At 43.5% G+C, this 15797-nt stretch overlaps 1 protein-coding gene and 1 pseudogene across 1 annotated transcript in view; one reads left to right on the top strand and one right to left on the bottom strand.

Annotated features, from left to right (window-relative positions):
• TTC6 (tetratricopeptide repeat domain 6) overlaps positions 1-15797 on the top strand; it is a 660756-nt gene that overhangs the window by 171257 nt on the left and 473702 nt on the right. The gene's annotated exons all lie outside the window — the stretch shown is intronic.
• On the bottom strand, positions 4531-4649 carry LOC134981807 (5S ribosomal RNA; annotated as a pseudogene).

Below are 15797 nucleotides of genomic sequence, written 5' to 3'. Positions count from 1 at the left end.
TGTTACTTATCTGCCGTATGACCACTGGAATCGAATCACAAGCTGCGAAACCTCAGCCGGAGCGTATAAAAAAAACTACATGGGTCACACAGCTCATAATTCACAATTCCCTACCATGCTCCTGTGTAAGTCTCCTCACGACGTACGTATTCCAAATCCTATACTAACGTGAGTCAGCCGCCTCACGCCACCAAGCCTCCACTCACTTTGTGTACCACACGACAGGATCCCGAATTCCGGGGTTCGAATCCACTCACTCCTACGTTCGCTCACTCAAATACACTTTGCTTTTCTGTACAGAAAATTTTAATTCATTCAGATTGGCAGCTTTACCCCCAGAGGCAATACAGTTTAAACAAAAGTTTTATACTAATCTGCTTTAGAAACCGGGTAGTTTTGTGCTATTGTAGCCTGGCTACTGTCCCACCTTTGAACTAAACGACACTATTGTGTAATTTGTACTTAGCGCCCGCACTCTTACGCACTTTGCGTAAACACACGACCGCGCGTGTCTCTTACGCTGCGTGCGCAGTCCTGTACTTTGTCCGAGACACGTGTACAAAACCCTGCGTCCGCAATAAAACAAATCACACAGCTCTATAAATGTGAACAATACTAATTACTATTGCCCACTAGACACAACTTGTTCTGTATAAACTTTTATGCAGACCTGCATTTGTGTCTTTACACTTACTTCCTTAAAATACTGTTATTTCAAATTTACCTATATAGCAACAAATGTATCCTATTTCACACAGATCTATAATGACTGCAATAATCTATAATTTAAATGATATGATTCAGATTGGATAACTATCTTGCAGAACATACACTGATATAAATATACACATAATTATAATAATAATATTATATATATGTACCATTCACTGGTCTCCTATGAGACACCTTACCTCTTATTTGCATATCAAAGCTATGTGCTTTTGCCTTCCTGTAAAAGTGGTTGAACCAGTTAATTAGCATTTCAATGCCTATCTTATAGCAAACAGAGAGTTAACTAAATCCTCGGAAAGAAGAAGAAAAAAAAGTTTTTTTTTTGTGTGTGCAATTTCTTACACCAACCCAAGCATTTCTCTCACCATTTACTCTCACTAGGCCCAATTGAAACTATTTGTAATTGACTATGGCATGGGTTAAATAAATGCATTGGTAACTCATAAATGGTGCTTGATGTGACCAAGGAAACTGTTCTGAGCAGACTGAAAATCAGCTATTTAGAAAATGACCTTCCTAAAATGGCCACTGCTCCTCCCCATTCCACATTCATGAGGTTTACACAAAATGGTGGACATGCCATGTGGTTAGTCCAAAATGGAGGACAGACCATGCGGCTTCCTTTGTCACAAAGAAATCACACATTATACAAGCACCAGAAGTTATTTTAGGCCTGAGTTTAAAAAAAAAACTATATCAAGGCTATGCAGCAACTTTTAAATGTACTTTTAAACCTACTTAACAGATAAACAAGTCTCTGCTATGTGTTATCCAGTTTTTGGGGGAGGGAACTTCCTCATTCATGATGAGTCACTGGTTTGTTCGTATGCTAAATAGGTTCAGCCTTGAAGACATCCAGAGGGCTGGCCTGAGCTTCCTGTCCACTACCTGTTTGGAATATCTATTGTTCTAATAAAAGTGATTTTACCTTTCATACATTTAATCATAACTATTTGTTGCAATGTCCTACAACTTAATAACAAGTATCAAATTAATCTACACATTAATCTGCTTGCTTTAATACCAAATATGACAGGTGTATCTGGCTTCATTCAAATAATACACATACATGACATTACTTCATTATATAATTTTAAATCATCATGATGTCTGGCGCTTGATATTATTATAATTATGTACTGTATGAAATAAGTGTCGAATCTATCTCTGTGGCATGTCCGTGTAAATGCGTGTGTTACCATATTTTTCTGTGCTCGCTGCGCGTATTTGCAAGTATAGCGACTCATAATGTGTGTAGTTTGTATGTTCTTTTAATGTAATATTTTTGACTTCGACAATATATACACAATTATGTAAACAATAAGTCTCTCTTTAAACAATGTTCGGTTTCTAAGTCTGGAGGTCCCTGTCACTCCAGACCTAGGACATACTGTATAACAAACAATACAAACACTATGGTGGCGCCTAAAGTGTTGTAAGTCTTGCACTCCTTCTTTGGGCAAAGTTGGCATATAATAATCCAGTTGGGGTTGGAGTTGCTGTTGCTTACATAGAAGCAGCAGTGATGACACTAATATGGTAATGCTGCATCCTAGGACGCAGTATCGGATCATCTCCAGCACTTTCAGCTGGATGCCTGACCCATGGGGTCACACAAGCCGGCCACCACAGCTGCAAACTATAGGCCAGGATGAAGATAGGCCTATAACTATAGGCCTCTTCCCTTCCCTGCAACAGTGATGGCATGCCTGAGTTTGGAGAAAAGGGGTCCATCGGTTCCCCCTATTGCTCTCCGAGAGGTTCAGCAATGTTTAGTTCAAGGGACAGGTGAATAATTGAGACACTATCCTCTCCTGACTGGAAATAGGTTGATTAAGTACTTATATCTGAAATCTCTCTCTCTCTCTCTCTCTCTCTCTCTCTCTCTCTCTCTCTCTCTCTCTCTATATATATATATATATATATTTATATAAAATGCAAATACCAGTGACTCATCACAGAATCTTCTGAACCATAAAGCTACACTTCCTTGCCAGTGGCAGTTTTAGAGCCGTCCATAGTTGAAATAGGGAAGCCACACTCAGCGATGTTTGACAGTGTTTAGGGGTGGCAGTTGATGTGGCTCCCCTATTTGAATAATGAACTGCTCTGCAATTGATACTGCAAGGAAGCCCAGGAACAGAACATTGTGTCCTCCCCCCCTCCGCGACTTGGTATAGCCGGAGCCATGCATTCTTTATAGCCCCGTCTGGGTGGGATGTCTTAACTCTCCTCTGTGAGGGGGTAATTATCTCACCCCTTTTAACCCCTTTGTGTGTAGAATTTGGCAAAATCCCTTCTTAGTGGGTGTCTACGTCACAAACACAAGCTACTGTCCAAATGTCAAGTTCCTAGTCCTTATGGTTCAGGAGATTTTATGATGAGTCAGTGGTGTTTGTATGTATATATATATATACATATATGAGAAAAAGAGGATAAGGTGATTTTAAGCGACCAATGGTGTCTTAAAACTTAAAGGAGACTCAAATTAAAAATGATAAAAATTTTATAAAATATAATTAGCACCAATACAAAAGTAAATAAAACAATGGCCCTATACAAAGAGCCAAAAAAATTAATAAGAAATCACTGGAACTACATATAAATATAGAAGTTAGTGTAAAATTGATAGTACAAACTTATATAAGACAGGAGGATAAATGTCCTAACAATAAAAAATTGGAAATAAGATCAGCATAAAAAATGTATAAATAAGGTTCTTAGCTTTTGAGAAGGTATGTATCATAACACCCAACGCGTTTCGTCCTATCTGGACTTCATCAAGGGGTGATAGGTAATTGGGACAGCTCATCTATATATACCTGTGTTAATGAGGAAGTGATAGCTACATCACTTCCTGTCAATTAACAGATACCAAATTTAATAAACTGTTTATACATATCAAAACAGAGTGACAATAACCTTACAGCATAATATCACTATGCTGTGCAAAACCGCTTTGTAAAGGAACTGTTTTCATGTGTTTAAATTGGTAAAAAACACAGTTGAAGTTCATGATCCCGGACTTCCTGTCCGGATCGTGGGTGACGTCACGTCCGCCCCACTTCCGGCGTCCGGCATTCTCCATTGCGCATGCGCTGGGTGTGGGTCGTAGAATGTTCGTGTCCGACATCAGCTGCGCATGCGCCTGTTCTCCCATCCGATATTAGAGGCTTAAAACGTCCAGAAAATAGCGTCGGCCATGTTCTTGGAGTATGTTCTCACAGACATCTATTTGTATAATCAGGTAGTCGCGGCGGCCATTTTTGATGTGACAATTCTTAATGGGAGTATGCTCATAACCGAGAATGAAGAGAGACTAATGTGATTTAGGAATATTACTTATACAAATATCTCATATTTCTACTAAATTCTATTTGTACCCCTTGTCCCAGGCATAAGAATATTTAAACAGCCCATAGCATTAGATGCCTATGTGGTAGTTAGAATTACAGCATTAGGGACAGGATTAGGTCAAATAGTGGAGGATTTTATAATGTAAAGGATTAGTTTAAGGGGCCTATTGCGCTGATTCCTTACAGTATTACATCTTACATGCATGCAACTGCACATGGAAATGGGGGTACATATGAATATGAATATAGTCATTCACACACGGAGGTGATGGTATTTGATATTACAGCAACAGACGTATTATTTCAGTTCATGATGAACGATACTCAGGTGTTAGCGGAATTAATGTGTATTAAAGCATATTTGCACCTCTTAGAAACACCAAAGTTCTCGTGGGAAGGAGAGAAAGAGTATGTATTATTAATACAATATCCTCATATCCCTCGCTCACAGCACCCAGTCTTCCATGATGGTTCCCCATCTATGTACTAACTGGGCCCAGCACTGCTTGGCTTCCAAGATCGAACGGAGTTGGGCATCTCCAGTGCGGTATGGCTGTAGTATTGGCGTGGTTTTTAGAGGTAATCATAATACAACGACGTGGTTGGGGAGGTGACCCTAGTGGAAATGACAACAGAGAAGAGACAGGTTGCCCAAGTAGGAAGAAGAAGGTGTAGTCAGCTTACGTCACAGAAAGGGGGCTATTTCGTAGCCCTCGTTGCAGCCGTCAGGGTGCAAGGTGTTCAGTTCGAAAATCCAGTACATTTCCCTTTTTGATAAAAGGTTAGAGAGATCACCACCTCTCTCGCCCAGTGAGACTAGCTCAATGCCCTTAAAAGTTAATTCGTCAGGATCCGAGTTATGGCAGGCATGTAAATGTTTCGGTACTGCATGTGTTAGTACTTTGTTTTTAATATTTCTTACATGTTCCTGAATGCGGATTTTCAGAGGTCTTTTCGTTTTCCCTATGTATTTCATCCCACACGAGCACTCCAGCATGTAGATCACTGACACCGTATTACAGTTAATGAACTGCTTAATCTTATAATCTTTGGACCTGTACATTTCCCTTTTTGATAAAAGGTTAGAGAGATCACCACCTCTCTCGCCCAGTGAGACTAGCTCAATGCCCTTAAAAGTTAATTCGTCAGGATCCGAGTTATGGCAGGCATGTAAATGTTTCGGTACTGCATGTGTTAGTACTTTGTTTTTAATATTTCTTACATGTTCCTGAATGCGGATTTTCAGAGGTCTTTTCGTTTTCCCTATGTATTTCATCCCACACGAGCACTCCAGCATGTAGATCACTGACACCGTATTACAGTTAATGAACTGCTTAATCTTATAATCTTTGGACCTGTTGGTATTCTTGAAGGTTTTCCTATTAGGGTGTACGTACCGACATACATTGCAGCGGCCGCATTTATAACATCCAACGCATTTGGGCATGCTTGATCGTACTTCCGGGTTTCTTAACATGCTTGGTGCCACCAGATCTTTAAGATTTTGCGACTTCCTGAATACTACTAAAGGATCCTTCGGGAGATAATCTTTCAAAATAGGATCCATAAGGAGGATGTTCCAGTGTTTTTTCAGTGTTTTCTTAATAATGTTCTCATGTCTACTGTACGTGGTGACAAACCTCACTGTGTCATCTCTTTTCTCCTTGGATTTATATTTCAGATGTTGTTTCCTCTCTAATTTCTTGGCCTTCAGGTTTGCTTCTTCCAAGAGATGGTTCGGATAACCTTTTTCCTTGAATCTTTCAGTGTATACCCCCATTTCCATGTGCAGTTGCATGCATGTAAGATGTAATACTGTAAGGAATCAGCGCAACTAATCCTTTACATTATAAAATCCTCCACTATTTGACCTAATCCTGTCCCTAATGCTGTAATTCTAACTACCACATAGGCATCTAATGCTATGGGCTGTTTAAATATTCTTATGCCTGGGACAAGGGGTACAAATAGAATTTAGTAGAAATATGAGATATTTGTATAAGTAATATTCCTAAATCACATTATTCTCTCTTTATTCTCGGTTATGAGCATATTCCCATTAAGAATTGTCATATCAAAAATGGCCGCCGCGACTACCTGATTATACAAATAGATGTCTGTGAGAACATACTCCAAGAACATGGCCGCCGCTATTTTCTGGACGTTTTAAGCCTCTGATATCGGATGGGAGAACAGGCGCATGCGCAGCTGATGTCGGACACGAACATTCTACGACCCGCACCCAGCGCATGCGCAATGGAGAATGCCGGACACCGGAAGTGGGGCGGACGTGACGTCACCCACGATCCGGACAGGAAGTCCGGGATCATGAACTTCAACTGTGTTTTTTACCAATTTAAACACATGAAAACAGTTCCTTTACAAAGCGGTTTTGCACAGCATAGTGATATTATGCTGTAAGGTTATTGTCACTCTGTTTTGATATGTATAAACAGTTTATTAAATTTGGTATCTGTTAATTGACAGGAAGTGATGTAGCTATCACTTCCTCATTAACACAGGTATATATAGATGAGCTGTCCCAATTACCTATCACCCCTTGATGAAGTCCAGATAGGACGAAACGCGTTGGGTGTTATGATACATACCTTCTCAAAAGCTAAGAACCTTATTTATAAATTTTTTATGCTGATCTTATTTCCAGTTTTTTATTGTTAGGACATTTATCCTCCTGTCTTATATAAGTTTGTACTATCAATTTTACACTAACTTATATATTTATATGTAGTTCCAGTGATTTCTTATTAATTTTTTTGGCTCTTTGTATAGGGCCATTGTTTTATTTACTTTTGTATTGGTGCTAATTATATTTTATTAAATTTTTATCATTTTTAATTTCAGTCTCCTTTAAGTTTTAAGACACCATTGGTCGCTTAAAATCACCTTATCCTCTTTTTCTTTTACCATGTACATGATGCACTTTACCAATGCTTCTCTCTTTAAGGTGTAGCTGCCCGAATATATTAAAGGGAGTGTCTAAATAAGGAGACCATCTGATTGCTTATTCATAATATCCTGGTCTGCACTCTAGTACAGTTTGGTATCGCGGTTAAGCGCCGACAAGCTTTCCCCCATCACAATATATATATATATATATATATATATATATATATATATATATATATACTGGTGTAAGGATCCGGCACTCACTGGTATCGGTGATGGCTTGGTCCGGTGCCCTTACTAATCCTCCACGTGCTGGAAGGTGTTTGTAGACAGTTGAGAGTACGGCACTCAGACACTGATGATCAAATTGAGTAGGAGCCTCTGGTAGCTGTCAACGTTTCAATTTTTATATATATATATATATTTCCAATTTTTTATTTATAGTGTTGTTTGAAAGTTTGTGAACCCTTCAGAATTTTCTATATTTCTGCTGAAATTTGGCCTAAAAGTACCTCAGATTTTCACACAAGGTCTGAAAGTAGATAACAAATGAGACAAACAAATTAGACATGCTCATGTTTTTATTGAAGAAAATGAACCAATATCACATATCTGGCAAAAGTATGTGAACCTTTGCTTTCAGTATCTGGTATGACCCCCTTGTGCAGCAATAACTGAATGTAAACATTTCTAGTAATTGTTGATTAGTCCTGAACATCGGCTTGGAGGAATTTTACCCCATTCCTTTGTACAAAACAGCTCCATCTCTGTTATGTTGGTAGATTTCCTCACATGAACTGCTTGCTTCAAGTCCTTCCACAACAATTTGATTAGATAAAGGTCAGGACATTGACTTGGCTGTTCCAAACCTTTACATTTATTCTTCTTTAGCCATTCTTTGGACGAATGACTTGTGTGCTTTGGGTCATTGTCTTACTGTATGACCCACGTTCTCGTGAGATGCAGCTCATGGACAGATGTCCTGACATTTTCCTGTAGAATATTCTGGTGTAATATTCTGGTGTAATTCATTGTCCCATCAATGATGACAAGCCATCCTGGGCCAGATGCAGCAAAACAGGCCCAAAACATGGGGATGCACCACCGGTCACAATACCGATGCCGGAATCCCGAACGCTGAATAGCCTGCCTGTCGGCATACCGACCAACAGGGACTATTCCCACTCATGACGAGTGTTGCAAGCCCGCAAGGGACTTTGTTGCACTACGCCTCCCAACAGCCATCTAAATGCCCATGATACCACCACAACCGTGTTTAACAGATGGTATTTATAATAGAATGCAGGGTTTTCCTTTCTCCAAACCACTAGGTAGCTGCAGCACCTGGCTACTTCTCACATAAGTATCCAGGCAGTGCTGCAGCTTCCTGTCCCTTGGTACGCTCCACCTCTCCCGACTTAAGTATAACCTAGCATACACACACATTGTGCAACAGGGGCTCTGCCTGGAGTAATGTGTAAAAGGGGACTCTGCCTGGAGTACTATGTAAAAGAGGGCACTGCTCTGGCACAATTTGTAAAAGGGGGATCTGCCTGGCGTATTGTGTAAAAGGGCGCTCTGCCTGGAGTAATGTGTAAAAGGGGGCTCTGCCTGGAGTAATGTGTAAAAGGGGGCTCTGGCTAGAGTATTGTGCAAAAGGGGGCTCTGGCTGGAGTAACGTGCAAAAGGGGATTCTACATGGCGTAATGTGTAAAAGGTGGCTCTACCTGGAGTGCTGTGTAAAAGGGGGCTCTACCTGGAGTAATAGGAGAGAGGGCCGCTACCTTGAGTAATGTGTAAAAGAGGCTCTACTGTGTGGCGTAATATGAATTGGTATTATTTTGTGACCATACCCCTTCCCATGAAGCCACACCCCTATATATTTGATGCGCACCTTAGGCGCACACTGTCCCTACCTTAGTTATGGGGGAAGGGGGGGGCACCAATTCTCTCTCTGGCACAAAAATGTCTAGTTACGGCTCTGGTGAGGGTCAGTAGAAGACAGTCTGTTTACCCCCCAACAGCCTTGGAAAAACAGTGCTGCAACACAATTTCCCCCAAGTGCAACTTCTACTGGCTGTAAATAGTAGTATGCATTTTGTTTGTAAGGAGACTCACTTGCTGTGTAAACAGCATATACAGTGTGAGTAAATAGACTCACTCACTGCATAAACAGCTTACTGTATATCATGTGAGTAAATAGACTCACTCGCTGCATAAACAGCATATACTGTACTATGTGAGTAGACTCACTCGCTGCATAAACAGCATATACCATGGGAGTATGCTCACTCGCTGCATAAACATCATATACCATGTAAGTAAATAGACTCACTCGCTGCATAAACAGCATATACCATGTAAGTAAATAGACTCACTCGCTGCATAAACAGCATATACCATGTGAGTAAAGAAATATCAGTAAGAGCTGTTTATGCTTCCTAAATGTTTTTTTTTTCATGCAATGATTTAGCCAATAGATATAGTCAAACATAATGGGAATTCTGCAATCACATTGAGAAGGGTATGCTCGTGTGATTATATGCTCGTATTATGAGTAATACTCATCTGTGCCATCTCATCGCCCCTCTGCTCTGTTTATAAAAACAACTGTCATCACATTACACCCACCGCATACTGGGTGCAGGAGATCTATCTAAATGTGACATCCACAATGTACATCGGCCACTCAAAATAGAATGGGTCTCTGAAAACACTCCCATGACACACCCCTACACACCCACAAGGCACTTCTCTTATGTGCTTTTGCATTCTTGCCACCCAGAAATGCCCATTTAGAGGTACAGAGAAATGGCTGAGATCCGTGTGACTCTGCAGTATGCAGAGCTGTTGCTAGAGGTTTTAGCACCCCGGGCAAGAGAGAGCCGGGGACCCAGGACCCGGGGCAGCCACATGTGCCACCATTTCATTGCGTATAGTCACCTGTATGCAGAGTTGTATACATCTTGCTATACAACCACTTGTGTGCGCGTGGTTTGCTACTAGTTATCATCACTGTGAACATGTACCTGTAGGTGCAAAAGATACTCCTCCAAACAGACATTTTTCTCTTCCATCTTTCCACAGCCCCCAGTTTGCGAACGCGAGACTTACAACGCAGTTACGTATGTGTAGCTGTGTATGTGTAGATGCGATCACATTATATACAAGACTGCATTACCTGAAGCATTGTCAATGCAAGATCATACTTGCAGACTTTTGACTTCTTCCCTCCAGGGTAGTGCCTGTAGGGGAGATGAAGCTGATTGCTGAGAGGGTGGGTCTGGGCACCTCTCTTCATTAGGACCCAGTCTCATAGTGCTTCAAATGATTCAAATGATAGTTCTATAAAGGGGGCGGGGCCAAAATGATGCAATGAGACTTTATGGCTCCACATTTGCAAAGGCTCATCTTTCGGCCCATTCCAATAGGAAGTGGGATGGATACAGGAGGGACACCCACTCTTCCAGGAGTTCATTGAACTACCTACAAAATTGATAGTTTACCTAGTGAGTATATCAGTATTTCATACTTGCCTACTCTCCTGGAAAACGTGCATAACCTGTTGGAAATGCCCGAAAATAGAATAGAATACTGAAGTGCCGGATCCTCTCTGTCGGAGAGGATCTGACACTAACTGAATACTGCCCATAGTCGAGAAAAAACTTTTTGTAACTTGTTTTGTATCAAATCTACTTACTTGCAACATAAGAAAAAGCTTACTTAAATTATTATACTACTATAGGGGGTATCCAATTAGATCTGATCTGTTTTCAGCGGGTGAAAACAGATGGATATCGTGATTAATGAGGGTCCAATTAGGGTCCATTTTCATTGGCCCAAAACGAGTCCTGTGGTCGCACAATAAACCCCACATGGGTGTTATTGTGGCTCCGGCAGCCACTTATTGCGGCTCTGGCAGCCCCTTATTGCAAATTATGCTTTGGGTGCCAGCATCGGGGGGAGGAGGTTGGAGCCCACCACATCAGGGCTAATAGTATAGGCCCCGGCGATACAATTACCCGTGGCCATTAACCCACCTATGTGTTTGTACTAGTATACTACAGAGTTGCAAATTGTTCTGTTTACAGATTTTTGTTATTTTTAGCTCCAATGCTAATGTATAAAAAAAGAATATCTGTGGTCAAAATAATGTGTTACTCTGTACGCATAGTAGTGCCAAGGATTTATCTTCCAGCTGTCACTGTAATGGTGATTATACTCACTAATAAATAACAGTGCTAGCCCCAGTTGTTCTGCCAGCAGCCTGTTTTCTACCACCAATTTTATGCTATTTCCCAGAAAAATTATGAGTCACTCGCAACTTGAGTCCCTCTTGTCTCTGTGTAACAGTCTACATGCTCTATGAGAGGGTGAATGCACTGACCCGTAGGAAGCTGCAAATGGAGAGCTTGTGGCTTCCTATTGGAACAAGGTATCACACAACTGTCTTATTTGATTGGTTAGCACCAGGGGTTAAAGTGAGCCGTAACGGGGCGGAACTGCGTTCCATCAGTTCCACTTGGAGACGGAACGCAGTTCCGCCTCCTCCAGCTCACTTAACCTGATGTGTGGCCGGCGCTGCAGGGAGATGCCGGGTGCCCGCTGAGATTGTGTTACCAGCGGGCGCCCGGCTCTCTCTCTGCAGCGGCAGCCGGAGGCAGGAGCTCAGTACTGGTCACTGTAGCGGTCACTGTGCGCTATGGGAGAGACGTCATGACGTCTCTCCCATAGTGCCAAGGAATGGACACCCAGAGGACTGCAGCGGCCAGACACGGGAGCGGGGCTTGGTGAGTATTTAGATTTTGTTTTGTTTTTTATTCCTTTCTGTAGCGGCGCATGTACTGGGGGCAATTTACTGGGAGGCATTACTACTGAGGTGCATCTACTGGGGGCAAACTACTGGGGGGCATTGCTACTGAGGGGCATTACTACTGAGGGGCATCTACTGGGGGGCATCTACTGGGGGCAAACTACTGGAGGACATTACTACTGGGGGCAAAGTACAAGGGGCAAGGTACTGAGGGTAAACTACAAGGGGGCAAACTACAGGAGGGCATAAATACAGGAGGGCATAACTACAGGGGCATTACTACTTGGGGGCATTACTACTGGGGGGCTAAACTACTGGAGGCATAATTACAGGGGCTAAACTACTGGGGGCACTACTACTTGGAGGCATTACTACTGGGGACATTACTACTGGGGGCTAAACTACAAGGGGGCATAACTACAGGGGCTAAACTAGTGGGGGCATAACTACAGGGGCTAAACTACAAAGGGGCAAACTACAGGTGGGCATTACTACTGGGGGCTAAACTACAAGGGGCTAAACTACTGGGGGCATTTACCACTGGGAGGCTAAACTACATGGGGCAAACTACATGAGGGTTAAACTACTGGGGGCATTACCACTGGGAAGCTAAACTAAAGGGGGGGGTGGTGGAAACTACTGAGGTCATAACTGCAGGGACATTAACAGTGGGGCATAACTACTGGGGCTAAACGACTGGGGGCATTACTACAGGCAACATTAGTACTGGGGGCAATACTACACAGGGACATTACCATTAAGGGCCTTACTACTGCGGGCACTACTAACGAGGGCATTGTAAAGGGGGCACTTCATATGGGGCATCACTCCTGGGGACATAAGGGGCATTACTATTGCGGGCATTGCATAAGGGGCACCACTACTATGGGCTCTATATAATGGGCACTACCACTGTGGGCACTACCAGTACAGTGGACATTGCATAAGGAGCACTACTACTGTGGGCATTGTACAAGGGGCGCTACTGCTGTGGACATTATGTGTATTATACGGTGCTACCACTGTGGGCATTATTACTATTGTGTGACCACGCACCTTTCTTTTTGAGACCACGCCCCTTTTTGCGACGTGCGCCTACGGTGTGCGCAATATCTTTATTACATGGGCGCCGTGGGAAAGTGGGGTGAGTTCCACCACCTCTCCAAGACCGCTTTAAGCACTGGTTAGCACTTTTAACCTGTACATAAACCTAGGACCTGTTTCATAGAAATGCAGGAACCTGGGCAAAACTGCTTCAGCATACATTTTCTAGGTCTAAGGCGAAGGAAACGTAGACTTGATGCATGGTGCTTTAGGAGTGTGTTTGAATTTTTTCAGGTAGCAAAAAATGACAGTCACAGTAATAACACAGGGCATAGGTGTAGCCAGAACTCTGTGTGCCCCATAATAACATTTCTCTAACGTCCTAAGTGGATGCTGGGGACTCCGTAAGGACCATGGGGAATAGCGGCTCCGCAGGAGACTGGGCACATCTAAAGAAAGCTTTAGGACTATCTGGTGTGCACTGGCTCCTCCCCCTATGACCCTCCTCCAAGCCTCAGTTAGATCTCTGTGCCCGAACGAGAAGGGTGCACACTAGGGGCTCTCCTGAGCTTCTTAGTGAAAGTTTTAGTTTAGGTTTTTTATTTTCAGTGAGACTTGCTGGCAACAGGCTCACTGCATCGAGGGACTAAGGGGAGAAGAAGCGAACTCACCTGCGTGCAGAGTGGATTGGGCTTCTTAGGCTACTGGACATTAGCTCCAGAGGGACGATCACAGGCCCAGCTTGGATGGGTCCCAGAGCCGCGCCGCCGGCCCCCTTACAGAGCCAGAAGGCAGAAGAGGTCCGGAAAATCGGCGGCAGAAGACGTCCTGTCTTCAACAAGGTAGCGCACAGCACTGCAGCTGTGCGCCATTGCTCTCAGCACACTTCACACTTCGGTCACTGAGGGTGCAGGGCGCTGGGGGGGGGCGCCCTGAGACGCAATAAAAACACCTTGGATGGCAAGAAAAATGCATCACATATAGCTCCTGGGCTATATGGATGCATTTAACCCCTGCCAGAATACATAGAAAAACGGGAGATAAGGCCGCCGATAAGGGGGCGGAGCCTATCTCCTCAGCACACTGGCGCCATTTTCCCTCACAGCTCCGTTGGAGGGAAGCTCCCTGGCTCTCCCCTGCAGTCACTACACTACAGAAAGGGTTAAAAAAAGAGAGGGGGCACTAATTAGGCGCAGTATTAACTATACAGCAGCTATAAGGGGAAAAACACTTATATAAGGTTATCCCTGTATATATATATAGCGCTCTGGTGTGTGCTGGCAAACTCTCCCTCTGTCTCCCCAAAGGGCTAGTGGGGTCCTGTCCTCTATCAGAGCATTCCCTGTGTGTGTGCTGTATGTCGGTACTTTTGTGTCGACATGTATGAGGAGAAAAATAATGTGGAGACGGAGCAGATTGCCTGTAATAGTGATGTCAACCCCTAAGGGGTCGACACCTGAGTGGATGAACTGTTGGAAGAAATTACTTGACAGTGTCAGCTCTGTATAAAAGACAGTGGTTGACATGAGACAGCCGGCTACTCAGCTTGTGCCTGTCCAGACGTCTCATAGGCCGTCAGGGGCTCTAAAGCGCCCGTTACCTCAGATGGCAGATATAGACGCCGACACGGATACTGACTCCAGTGTCGACGGTGAAGAGACAAATGTGACTTCCAGTAGGGCCACACGTTACATGATTGAGGCAATGAAAAATGTTTTACACATTTCTGATAATACGAGTACCACCAAAAAGGGGTATTATGTTCGGTGAGGAAAAACTACCTGTAGTTTTCCTGAATCTGAGAAATTAAATGAGGTGTGTGATGATGCGTGGGTTTCCCCCGATAACAACTGATAATTTCTAAAATGTTATTGGCATTATATCCTTTCCCGCCAGAGGTTAGGGTGCGTTGGGAAACACCCCCTAGGGTGGATAAAGCGCTCACACGCTTGTAAGGGCTCTACCCTCGCCTGAGATTTCGCCCTTAAGGATCCTGCTGATAGAAAGCAGGAGGGTATCCTAAAAGGTATTTACACACATACTGGTGTTATACTGCGACCAGCAATCGCCTCAGCCTGGATGTGCAGTGCTGGGTTGGCGTGGTCGGATTCCCTGACTGAAAATATTGATACCCTAGATAGGGACAGTATATTTTTGCCTATAGAGCATTTAAAAGATGCATTTCTATATATGCGTGATGCACAGCGGAATATTTGCCGACTGGCATCAAGTCTAAGTGCGTTGTCCATTTCTACCAGTAGAGGGTTATGGACACGACAGTGGTCAGGTGATGCGGATTCCAAACGGCATTTGGAAGTATTGCTTTATTAAGGGGAGGAGTTATTTGGGGTCGGTCTTTCAGACCTGGTGGCCACGGCAACAGCTGGGAAATCCACGTTTGTACCCCAGGTCGCCTCTCAACATGAGAAGACGCCGTATTATCAGGCGCAGTCTTTTCGTGGACAAGCGGGCAAAAGGTTCCTCATTTCTGCCCGGTGACAGAGGGAGAGGAAAAAGGCTGCAGAAATCAGCCAGTTCCCAGGAACAGTAACCCTCTCCCGCCTCTGCCAAGCCCTCAGTATACACTGGGGCTTTACAAGCAGAATCAGGCACGGTGGGGGGCCCGTCTCAATGAATTTCAGCGCGCAGTGGGCTCACTCGCAAGTAGACCCCTGGATCCTTCAGGTGATATCTCAGGGGTACAAATTAGAATTCGAGACGTCTCCCCCTCGCCGTTTCCTAAAGTCGGCTTTACCGATGTCTCCTTCTGACAGGGAGACAGTTTTGGAAGCCATTCACAAGCTGTATTCCCAGCAGGTGATAATCAAGGTACCCCTCCTGCAACAGGGAACGGGGTATTATTCCACACTGTTGTGGTACCGAAGCCGGACGGCTCGGTGAGACCGATTCTAAATCTAAAATCTTTGAACACTTACATACAGAGG

The sequence above is a fragment of the Pseudophryne corroboree genome, chromosome 12, assembly GCF_028390025.1.
Source record: "Pseudophryne corroboree isolate aPseCor3 chromosome 12, aPseCor3.hap2, whole genome shotgun sequence".
In the NCBI taxonomy this organism is placed as follows: Eukaryota; Metazoa; Chordata; class Amphibia; order Anura; family Myobatrachidae; genus Pseudophryne; species Pseudophryne corroboree.
Note: the sequence above shows the minus strand (reverse complement) of the source record. Positions and strands in the feature narration are given on the sequence as shown.